The sequence below is a fragment of the Lathyrus oleraceus genome, chromosome 1 (assembly GCF_024323335.1).
Source record: "Lathyrus oleraceus cultivar Zhongwan6 chromosome 1, CAAS_Psat_ZW6_1.0, whole genome shotgun sequence".
NCBI lineage: Eukaryota > Viridiplantae > Streptophyta > Magnoliopsida > Fabales > Fabaceae > Lathyrus > Lathyrus oleraceus.
The window spans coordinates 157,163,359-157,175,480 of record NC_066579.1 but is presented as its reverse complement, the minus strand read 5'-3'; positions in this window follow the sequence as shown (position 1 = coordinate 157,175,480).

The window sequence follows — 12,122 nt, the reverse complement described above, 5'->3', positions numbered from 1 at the left end:
GTCTACCCTGGGAATGGTATGCACGACAGGAGGAGGCATAGCAAGGACCGGGCTAGATGTCGGCATGGAAGCAAAAGTTGGTGCTGGAATATCTGGCATGAAACCCGGAGGCATACCCCACGGAAACCCGGCTGGCATGGCATTAGGCATGAAATGAGCACTAGCGGCTGGCACAGTCGAAGAAGCAACCTCTGATATGACAGTCCTCTGGAGAGGAGTTGCAGGAGGTGGAGACGGTTGATGTTGAGCAGCCAACAATTGCTCCATCAGAGCACCCAAACGAGCGACCTCTTCCTTCAACTCTCTATTCTCTTGTTCAAGTTGATCCATCACTCTAGCAGAATTGGCTCTGGTATAGTACCGGTGAGTCAGCTTGTCTTCAAAATAAATGAAGAGCACAGAGTTAGGCCACAGACAAGAAGACCAGAACAACCTGCTTATGCAAGATGATGCATGCAATGCTCGTGCATATGCTTTGTTTTTAATTTTCAAGGAACTTTTAGGGTTCTATTTGCAAATTTGAATTTTTAAGCATTTAATAGCATATGGAAAATATCTCATCAAATATATTTGAGACAAAGAAGTACAGCATTTTTGATTATTACAAGTGAAAAGGAAAATAAACATCCTATGGATCCCTAGAAGCTCGAGATGCTGGAAGACGAGATACACACAGCTTCTTGATCTCTCTCTCATAGGCTGCTTCCATATCCGCTTTCTCCTTAGCGAGTCGATCATACTTCCTCTTCCAGAATTTGGAAGACTGAGGAAGCAGAGAAGTCTAGGTATCATTCGGATCATCGATCACCTGATGCTCGAGAAACTCGATCAGAGCGTCCTTCTCCTTGATTTGCTGAAGCAACTCTTCTCTTTCACGGATCCAGGCACGTGAAAGGTCTTCTTCTCTCAACTCCTCTACATCTTGGTTAGGGAGGGTTGAAGGCCCAGCCACAACCAACGGTGTAGGTCTCGGATAATCATACGGCATGAGATACTCTGAAGCTCTCTGTCTGACCCAAGAGGTATATGGCTCCAAAGCTATGCAGTTCTTCGGACCCAATTCATTTCTACCCTTCTTCTGAATCTTGCGCCAAGCGCGGACAAATCTGGCTTTCAGGCCTTGGGGATCTTTACCCTCCTGAAAGAATACACCTTCTAACAAAATGTTATGAGGTTTGTCCTTTAGGGGGAACCCAAGCTGACGACGTGCTAAGATAGGATTGTAGCTGATCCCGCCACATGTACCAAGAAGAGGCACATTAGGGAATTCACCACAATAATCAATGATCTGAACTGTATCATACACGCGATCATACCAAGAGATATCGTCATTAGTGAGAGACATGAGTCTCTGAGACCACCGTAGACATCCTTTGTTCTCCTTGAAAGCGACCGTCTGCGGTAAGTGAGAAATAAACCACTTATGCAACAGAGGCAAACAACACACAATAACTCCTCCACCCTTCGCATTCCTCAGATGCAAAGAGAAATAGGCATCACCCAACAGAGTAGGAACGGGATTAAGAACTGAAAAGATCCTAATGGTGTTCACATCCACAAATTTGTCGATGTTGGGGAATAATACCAAACCATAGATGAGCAGCACGAATATGGCCTCAAAGGCATCCTCACTCATGGCCTTCCCATAAACAGTAGCTTGAGCAATGAGGAAATCAGAAGGAAGACCCTGAATTCCACCTTTAGTGGTCATATGCGCTTCAATCAGGGATTCATCTATGTGCAACAAGTCTGCAATCTCTCGAGAAGTAGGAATACTCTCCAAGCCATTGAACGACACCTGATCCAGAATCGGGATCCCAATAAGATGAGCATACTCCTCAAGCGTAGGCAACAACTGGAAATCCGGGAATGAGAAGCAGTGATACAGAGGATCATAGAACTGAGCCAAAGTACTCATCAACCCTTCGTCAACCTGAGTAGTCAACAGAGGCAGAAGCTTCCCATAGCGAGCTTTGAAACCCAAGGGATCTAATACATAAGATGTTAGATTCCTTAACTCTTTCACATCGAGTTGTCTAAAGCTGTAGTTCTTTGTATGCCTTTTTGGTCTTTCCATGTCTGAAAATTTTGCAAATAAACCCTTTAAGTTCCTTGAAAATTTTCTGATTTTTCTGATGACATGAATGCAAATGAATGCATGAATGCATGAATGCAACAATCACACTCAAGGATCAAGCAAGTCACACCAGACAAAGGTCATGGGAAAGCTCATAGTATCCCTAATATCAATCATCCATTTTGGTGGATTATGGTTTACACCTTATCAACACCCAAGTTCCATTGATATTAACAATACATGAACCAGCTCAATCATCCTTAATATCAATCATCCATTTTGGTGGATTATGGTTTTCACCTTATCAACACCCAAGTTCCATTGATATTAAGGATGTCCGAACGACTCAACCACGAATCACGGGTTTGCTGAGAGTCATGAGCATGGAGTCTCGGTTAAGAACCACCCAAAGGGAGTGTACTATGGTTTAAACCTGCCAGACATGTTCTACCAGAGGTTCCCATAGTCATCATCCCATCTTTCGAATATTATCGGAGGAACGAATACTCGTATTCCAAAAATATTCTCAAGAGAGACTCTTATGAGTGTAGTATCGCGTAACAATCGCATCAGATCTGACATCTGGACGACCTCCGCACTACGTCCTAAAAATAGGCCAAGATGGGCTTGGTAAACTAAGGTCCTTGGCTTCTAAGGCACATGATTGAAAGAATAATGCCTAACCACAAATAACTTGTGTGACATTATTAATCCAACATGACCTCCACCAAGTGAATGGACTCGCAAGTCAACTTGTTAAGGAATACTCCACACAAGTCAACAAGACTATGCCATTCTCCTATCCTAAGGTGCACTCGAGTTCGGGTATAGAACTCATCTCACAGAGATCACCAAAGCAAACAGCAATTGTATATCAAGCAATTCAAACATTACAATCAATACAGTTATCCCAAATTGTACAAAAATATGTCAAATAACACATAACAATACCATACAACAAGGGTGAAAAGTAGGCAAAACCACCAAGGAAGGTCTAAAATTTTCCCCAGCAGAGTCGCCACTTTTCTGTAGCGGTGTATTCGTCACTTTATGATTTATTGATTAAATCAAAAGCAAAGCATACAAAGAATCGAGTCGCCACCACACTTTTATTTATCCAAAGGAATGGCTAAAAAGCGAACAAAAGCCTAAGAAGTTTTACACATAGAAAACTAATGAAAAGATCAAAGAGTCTGGGTAAGGGGTTAATTACGCAATGGGAAGGTGTTAGGCACCCAAAACGTCCTAGGTACTCCTAGGGAGCCCTTTTCACACTTGTTGTATAAAAAAGTTTATTTGTTATGAAAATATTATTGTGCAAACATGATTGGGAAGATGAGAAAAGAATATACAATTTATTATTTTTGTGTTTGAACGGATGAACCCGTTGCCTACGTACCTTTCCATGGAAGGTAAGGATCAAAACACCGTAGTTCGGCTAAAAAATTTCCAAAATATGAGTGGGTTCATTTTAAAACAAAAGCCCTAAGGTCTTTCGTTATCCATGGGAGAAAACTCAACCTTATACAAACAACGAGTCCACCACGTGAGAATAACTTCAACTTGCTAGTGAGGGGTTAACCCTATAATAAGCAAGGAAGTCTTACAATTCAATCACTAAGGACCAAGGTGAGGTTAACATCAACCAACTAGGATAAATCAAACCTATGGCTAATGTATGAAAACTTAACAAGAATGGACAAAGCCACAAAACAATTGAATGAGTTGGATTAACCAATTAAGATTTATTCACAAAAAGATGGTCAAAGTATGATTAGAATTCAATTCAAAGAAGTATTATGAAATGGAGTTTGAAAAATCAAAGGCCTAAAGCCTAGGTTTCTAATTTGAAAAGAGATGAGAATGTTTGCACAATATTTTCCAGGTTTTGGATTAGCATGTAAATGGAGGTTTAAAGAAACAAAAGGTGGGAGGGTGAGGAAGTAAAACTTCTTAGATATTCACCTCTTGAAATCATATGTAGATGATTCAAGTGATTCCTTTGGAATAGGCAACAATGCAAGTAAGCAAATGAACAAAGCAAGGTGATATCGGATGCCAATCAATGGACTTATACCAATGTCACAAACAAAGGTGGATACCGGATGCCAATAATTGGATTTACACCAATCTCCTAAAACAAAACAATGATACCGGATGCCAATCAATGGACTTATACCAATCTCACAAACAAAGGTGGATACCGGATACCAATCAATGGATTTACACCAATCTCCTAAAACAAAACAAATGATACCAGATGCCAATCAATGGACTTATACTAGTCTCACAAACAAAGGTGGATACCGGATACCAATCAATGGATTTACACCAATCTCCTAAAACAAAACAAATGATACTGGATGCCAATCAATGGACTTATACTAGTCTCACACCATATCATAGGAACAACTGCTAAGTAATGGACTTATGCTTGTCTCCTCCATGGACAAAGCAAAATGCTATAAAACAAAGCTTATGAAATGATATACAAATGATGATGATAAATGCACTAAGGCACACTCAAGCAGATATGCACAGATGAATCAAGCAATCAGACAAACAAGTCAATTAGCACACACTATATACAAGCAATTAGGCTCAAGCAAGGTTAGACTTTACAGTCAACTGGAATGGGGTAAGTTGTGCTCTTAACCTTAACATTGAGAGTTAAGGTGAAGCAGATGAAATGGAGATGAGGGGTGTGCCTCATAGCTCTTATCCCTGGTCAGGGAGAGTTTTGAATAATAGAATGTGTGGGAGTTCAGAAAGTTGGAACTCTTCTCCACAAGTGATTTGACTCTATAAGATCTTGGGTTAATATCCACAATGCATCAACATGTTATGTGAGCAAAGGGATGACACACTGAATAGTAGGAGATGGACTACACATCTCTTTTATCTACCAATTGCCTCATATGAGGACTTTTCCTGCTTGGCACAAAGAGTAAACAATCACAAGCATTGCCTCTTAAGGAGGACTTCAGACAGGTGCCTGACCACATAACAGGCCAGGTCTTCCAGACTACATGAAGAAGAGAGGTTATACCTAAGTGGTTAAGCAACCAAGCAAAAGCAAGTTCAAAATGAACTTAAGCAACTAATGTACCTGTGGAAACATCAAACAAATCCGTCTACAACTCAGACAAACAACCAACAGTTAATGCAACAGATAACCAATATACACAATGTGTAAGCCAAAAGTCAAACTCAAGAGAGTCAACATCAACCTACAAAAACACACATTAGTAAATCAAAAGCAAATATCAAATGCTCTCAAGATGAGGCATCATCAATTGTGTAACTTGAATGTGTAACCTGAAACAAAGCTTCAAACATGAGAGACAAACCACTAGGTCAAAGCCTAGGGTCAAAGATGACGAAAAAATTTAAAACAGAAGCTGAAAATTAATATGAATCAACTTCAAACAAAGCTTGAAACAATCCAAAAGGGCTCACATCAATATCATATACCAAATCCATTTCATGATCAATTGAAGTTCAAAGCAATTTTAAAGCACAAATGTGACCAACCAGAATGAAAAATCTCAATTAAATCAGAAATCAATCAAATAATTCCCAGAAAATTCATGCTCATTCGCAACATCCATAATATGCATCACACAAAAAATCAGAGCATTTGGAATTCATTTGATAGGGTAATCACATCACATAAGATGAACATCCAAAGGTGTGACACAAATTGTCACACCTACTTAGAAAAATCACAAACCAGAAATGATAATTGATAAAAATGCAAACTCAACACCAAAATGTCAAGCAAAGTGTCTAGTTTCAGAATGCAAAAATTCAGATTCATTGGATCAACAACCATCATTTCACAAATGCAAAAGCAAGGCAATGTCAAAATGCACACACATACAAGAACCCTAGGCAAAATATTTAATCAGCCCGGCACAACTTTGATTTCAATGATCACAAAATAGTAGACAAAATAAGGAAGGCAATGCAAAAATCCTCACATTTTTTGGATCATTTTTGGATTTGATATGATTTTTTGAAGATGCAAAAAAAATTGAAATGAAAATTGAAGCAAAACAAATGAATTAAATGAATTATTTGGAAATTAATTTGAATAATGATTCTGGCGCCACATGCTACGCTGCGTTTCACTAATTATCTCGCCTGGCCAATCAGCGCTCAGCATGGAGCGCTCCATGCACCAATGGCAACAAAGCCCTAGGAACCTATGGGAATGGAAATGCGTTGCAAAATAAAAATCCAAAACCGTGGCCAAAACACCTGGATCGTCTTCTCCAACTCGCGACAGCCATGAACAGTTAGAGCTCAAGATCATCATGAACATTTTTTCCAGATCTTAAAACTAATCATATCAACATGTAGCATGAACATACTAGAGCAAGAATCAAGCATTAATCAAGCATCTAACATCACAAATCACATGGATCGAGCAAATCAAAATTTACCATCCAAACTTTAAATACTCGAAACTCAATGAATAAGGCATGGTTTTCAGTGATTCAAAGCTCAGCATGCTCACACAAACAAGATCTACAAGTCTAGCATAATAAAATTGAGAATAAGAGAGGTCGATTTGGAACCTCTTGAAGAGCAGCTTTGGATTCGTGTGATTTCAAGGCCTTGCAATGCTGTAATCTTCCTCTAGCAAGCTTGTACAAGTGTTTGGAAGGAGGCTTGAGGTTCAATTGTGCTCGAATCCACAGAATTTTGCTTTCACCATTGTTGTTCTTCAAGCTTGCACATGCTTCCAACTGCACGAATCTCTTGGATCTTGCTTCAATATTGCTCTATGATGATTCTAGAGGATGAATTTGGCAAGGAAAATGCGATTGGATTGAAGAATTGTGAAGAAAAAATGAGAGAAAGTTTGAGAGAAATTTTGTAGATCTGAAAAATGTGATGTCTTTTCCTGCAATTCTGTTAGGGTTTTCCTTTTATATGCTATGCTAAACATGTTTAATTATGCTAAACCAATTGCTAATGAAAATTAGGGAAGTTTGGAGGTGTTTTGACAAATTGGGATTTCACCCTTATGCATGGAAATGGTGAGTGAACAGTGCACGAAATTATTTGTTTTTCACTTAAAATGATATTTTAAAATCAATGGCAATTGCAAAATATTCAAATTATGCACCAAATTTAAATTGTGAAATTTCCCTCCAAAAAATCAAGATTTTGCAAATGATTATGAGATGACAAATTATGCAATGTTATGCAAGATTTGGAAATTATAGGTCATGACAAGAATAATGCAAAAAGAGCCATGCAATTTGGAGCTTTGGTTTGAAAGTTATGCACTTTTGAATCTCCATGTACACCTTGCCATGTTTTGATCATATTTCCTTAACCACACATGAGAAATGGATGATCTTGGACTTTTTGGAAATGGGAGAGAAAGATCTACAACTTTCATGTTCAACAAAATTTCATTTGAAGCTTTCTTGATGATGTAATTTGAAGTTGAAGTTAGGTTAAAACCTTTCCATTTTTTGTAAATTCAAATTATAGGTCACTTTCTATTTTTGGAAAGTTTTGACCTGACTTTATTTTCTTCAATGTTGATGTTTGAAATGTCAAATGAGACTTGTTTGAACATGAATGAAGTATTTCCCATCACTTCCCACCTCCAAATCCACAGTTGACTTGGCAGTTGATTGACTAGGGTTTCAGTTGACTGAAGAATGCCTTGATGAGATTCAAGCCTCTACCACTTGAGATTTTGATTCAAAATGATGTCATAGCTCATATACGCTCTTGATAATGATTGTGGTGTCCAAATTCTCAAGAATGGCCACCATCTATAGCTCAATGAATGCACTGACTGCCTTGACCTGCTGATTGCTTCATCTACAAGACAAGGGTTAGATGACATATTTTTGTACTTTTGGTTAGTGGTAAAAAGAAAAGCAATAATATACAAATGCAAAACGTGCTTGGTGATCAAGAATCACACTCAAAAGATGACCCACCCACAGGAAAGCAGGCAAGGTGCACAATGATCCTTGAGGCAATGATTGATATGATATGATGCCATGAGGGATCTTAGGGACAAAATTGGGGTCTTACAGTGTCCATCTGAACCTGTAGTGAAGGTGAATTTTTGAATTTTTCATCTCTTTGATTCTCATTCAATTCTCCATAATTCTTGTTTTTTGTTGTTGTTTGAAGTCCTACCAGTGTAGGCAACAAAATTGAAATGCTTTGAGGTCAAATCGAAGCAAGTCAAATCATGATCCTCAAAATTCAACTCGCTATATCTTTCTATATACCTGGAGTTAGGTAAAATTGAGGCCAAATTCGAGCTCCTAAGCATTTTTACTTTAAATTCATGTCCTCCTTTGTCATTTTGGTGATGGTTGAAGGTGGACCAGTCCGGTGAGGTCCACCAGAGAAGAAGACCAGAGCTCTGGCTTCGGTGATGCATTGGCGTGTCTCTAGACCACACGATCCTCTTATTTTGTTTTAATCTTGAGCGTCCAAATTGATTATCACGCGTGTGGAAACTTGACTAGGGAACATCATGGAACGCGCGGTCTGATCCACTTGATCTGCCACCTCAATTAATGAGGGAGATCAAGTGGTCCACGCATTTTTGTATTTTCTAATTTTCATTTTAATTGACTTATTTTCATTAATTCATATTAATTTTAATATTGATCCAAAAAATATGGGACTTTCACAAAAAATTCTCAAATATTTTACTCTTTCATTTTCTGAATTAAAATTATTTTTTGGATCAATATTAATATTTTTCTTGATTTAATTATTTTTGTGCATATTTTTAATTGTTTAAAAATACTTTTAAGTTTCCAAAAATGATGAAAGTTTTTCTCCAAGGTCCTTTGACCTTGTTTGACCAATGATAAATCTCATGGCTATTTATTTGGTGTTTTGATGAGATTTTAGGATTTTGACCAACCATAATTTAATTTAATGCATATTTTAATTGATTTTTGATTGTTTAATTGCAAATAATTTATGTTGAGTTATTTGTGTTGACTTGTTGAGTTAGACTATTGTTGTTGGGCCTTGGTCAAGGTTGCTTTGACTTTGTTGAATTAAAATCATTGGATTTAGAGGATTGATGAAATGTACATTTCATATCCCAAAATGAATGAATGATTTTAATTTGATAAAAGTCCTCCTTTGACCAATTTGTGTTGATTTCATTTCCCCTCCCTCTTCATCTCAATCCTATTCTATCCCTATCCATTTCATTGACCTATAATATCTCTATACCCTAAGGCTAGTTGATTGCAAAATCAACATAAGTATGGATGAGATTAGGTCCACCCTTTTGCCATTTTATTTTAAGTGTGGTATGTTTTAGGAGTATGATTCATAATACCATATCTCTAACATGAATTAACACTAAAATTTCTATTGCCCGACCTCAAATAGTTGTGACTTCTACATAAGTCCAATTACGATTGCTTAACATAGCGCTAAATTTTGTCCCAAAAGGGATAACATTCTAGTAAGTGAGATTGTAAGTCTCCCCCCTTTCATGGTATTGTATGGAAACTTGGCCTTTTTTCCTTCCTTTGGAAGATGTATTGGTTCAAGGATCCATGCTTGTGAGTAGAGGGTTGAGTGTTCTCCAAAGAATGACTTAAACAATTGAAAAGCAAAAGCAACACTAACTTCTAATCAACTAACATTTGAATAACTTTTAATTTCAAGTCATTTACCTTTTGCAATTTAAATTCAAGTCTTTGTTCTTTTGCCATTATTCATACCATTTAACTTGTTTACTTTAATGCCATTTTCACTTTGCTCACTTGAGCCATATCTTTGTGATTATATTGTGATTATATATACTTGTTTGTGTATCTTGTTTGTTTTTGTGGTCTTTTGACCTTAATGCACATAATAACAATAAAAACCCTAAAAAAGGATTTGTATGGACTGTTTGTTTTGATCTGAGACATTGGACTTAGAATTAAGCAACACTCCCTATGCAAAAGAACTTGGCCAATGGAAATTATTCTAAAGCCAAGTGCTTGTGAAGTGAACTTTCATCTGATGCAGGTATTGAGATCCCATTTTAGTTCATCTGCTACATGGTCTCATTGAAGCTGTTACTTTGAACCTGTGTCTAATGCCTATATCTGAATCATTCAAGGATTATGTTATCTGATACATGGGAAATTATGAAGAAGATCATGAAGTTTCTAAGCTTGGATGTGGCTATCTTTATTTGACGCCTTGCTCTTCTTTCTCTTTGTGTAGTGATATTGTTTTATTCTAAAAGTCCAAGGGAAAATTGGGTTTCTATATGACATTCTGGTCTATTGGATTGCATCTCATTGGTCAGATCTTTTTAACTCTTAACTTTTAAGCTTTTGCTTAGGATTAGCCTCTTCATCTCCTCCCATTTCTTAAATTTTAAATCTCTCCCCCCTTTCAAAATATTTTTTACTTGTGATTTTTAAACTTAGACTTTATTGCAAATTAGAAACTTTGGCCTTATGCCGTTGCATTTTCAAACTCTTTTCTTAATCAAACTTGTAAATAAATCTAACCATATTGACTTAAAATTTCAAAAGACAAAAAGAACTAACACCCATTTAAACCCTTTTAGACTTTTTTTGCCTTTTCTTAAACTTAAAATTTTGCTAAAAGCAATGCACTCACTTTGAAATTGTTACCATGAAATACGAGGTTTTGATCCCTCATTTTATGTTGGTACGTAGGCACAAGTTCGAAGGTCTTGTCAAACACAAAAATATAATTAATGAATTCTTTTCTCATCCCCACATTCTATTTATTGCAAATATAATTTTCTACCAAAACTTATGTACACACAAAAAAGGGATCCATAGGAGTACCTAGGATACTTTGGGTGCTAACACCTTCCCTCTGAGTAACCAACCCCTTACTCTGTAATCTTTGGCATTTTATTGTTTTGATTTGAAAACTTCTTATCTTTGGGTTTTTTTCGTACTTTTCCTTTTTCCCTTGGAAACAATAAAAGCGCGGTGGTGACTCTGGTTTAATTCGCATTAAGTTTATCCATAGCTTAATGGTCATGAATTTACCGCTACAGAAGGCATGTTCAATTATGAACTTGAACCAGAAGTATCCGATTCAGAAACACCCAAATCATTTTCCCTACACTTCTAACTCTTTATGGTCCTGATCCTAATGAAACCATAATAGACCTATTTGTCAGAATCCCTAAACCTCCTAAACCCAATCCCAATATTGGTAAGATTCTAAGGAAGTTTGAGCCAGATTCAAGAAGCCGTCTACATGAAGCTATGACGATTAGTCGTTTTTCAGCTAATTCGGCTGAAAGTGACTCTGCTTGGGAAGCCTACAAAAGATGGATTAACTCCAAGATCTCCAAAATAAAGGACTTTGTGTATGATTTATTTGAACGAAACGTTCCTTCTGGGTTTGTTCCCTTAATGGAACTCTGGAATTTAAGAAGTTCTCTACTATGTCTTCCTGCTCCAGAGATTAAGGAAGTTATTTAGGAAGTTGAGGTAGATTCTGGGCATCCAGAATGTGTTATGGAAGAAGCTGGTACACAATCGGTTATTTATGAAGACTAACAAGTTAAAATTTATCTTCATCAATAATATGCTGGAACTTCTTCTAGAGAAATTCCTGATGTGATTCTGAAGACCATCGAGGAAATGAAAGATGATAATGCTCTGGTCAAAGAACGTCTGGATAGACAGGAAATGATGTTTCAGTTGATACTATCCAGACTTTCTCCGCCTCCTCCTCAGAATCCTTATCATTTTTTCTTTAAGTGTTTTTCTGTTTTTGACTGTATCTTTTATACCTTTTGGCATTGATTAATGAAAATCATGTTTGTTTCTTTCCACTTCTTTTTATTTTATTTTTCTATGTCTTTTTGATTGATGAAAAAGGGGGAGAAACATATCTAAGGGGAAGTATCATAACTTAATTTTGACATACCTATACTCCTGAATAAGAACCTAAACATTGTTTAATGTTTTCTACTAATAACTACTTTGAAGAATAGTTTGTTAATTGTTTTGCAGGGTTAATCTCCAACATCAGAAGC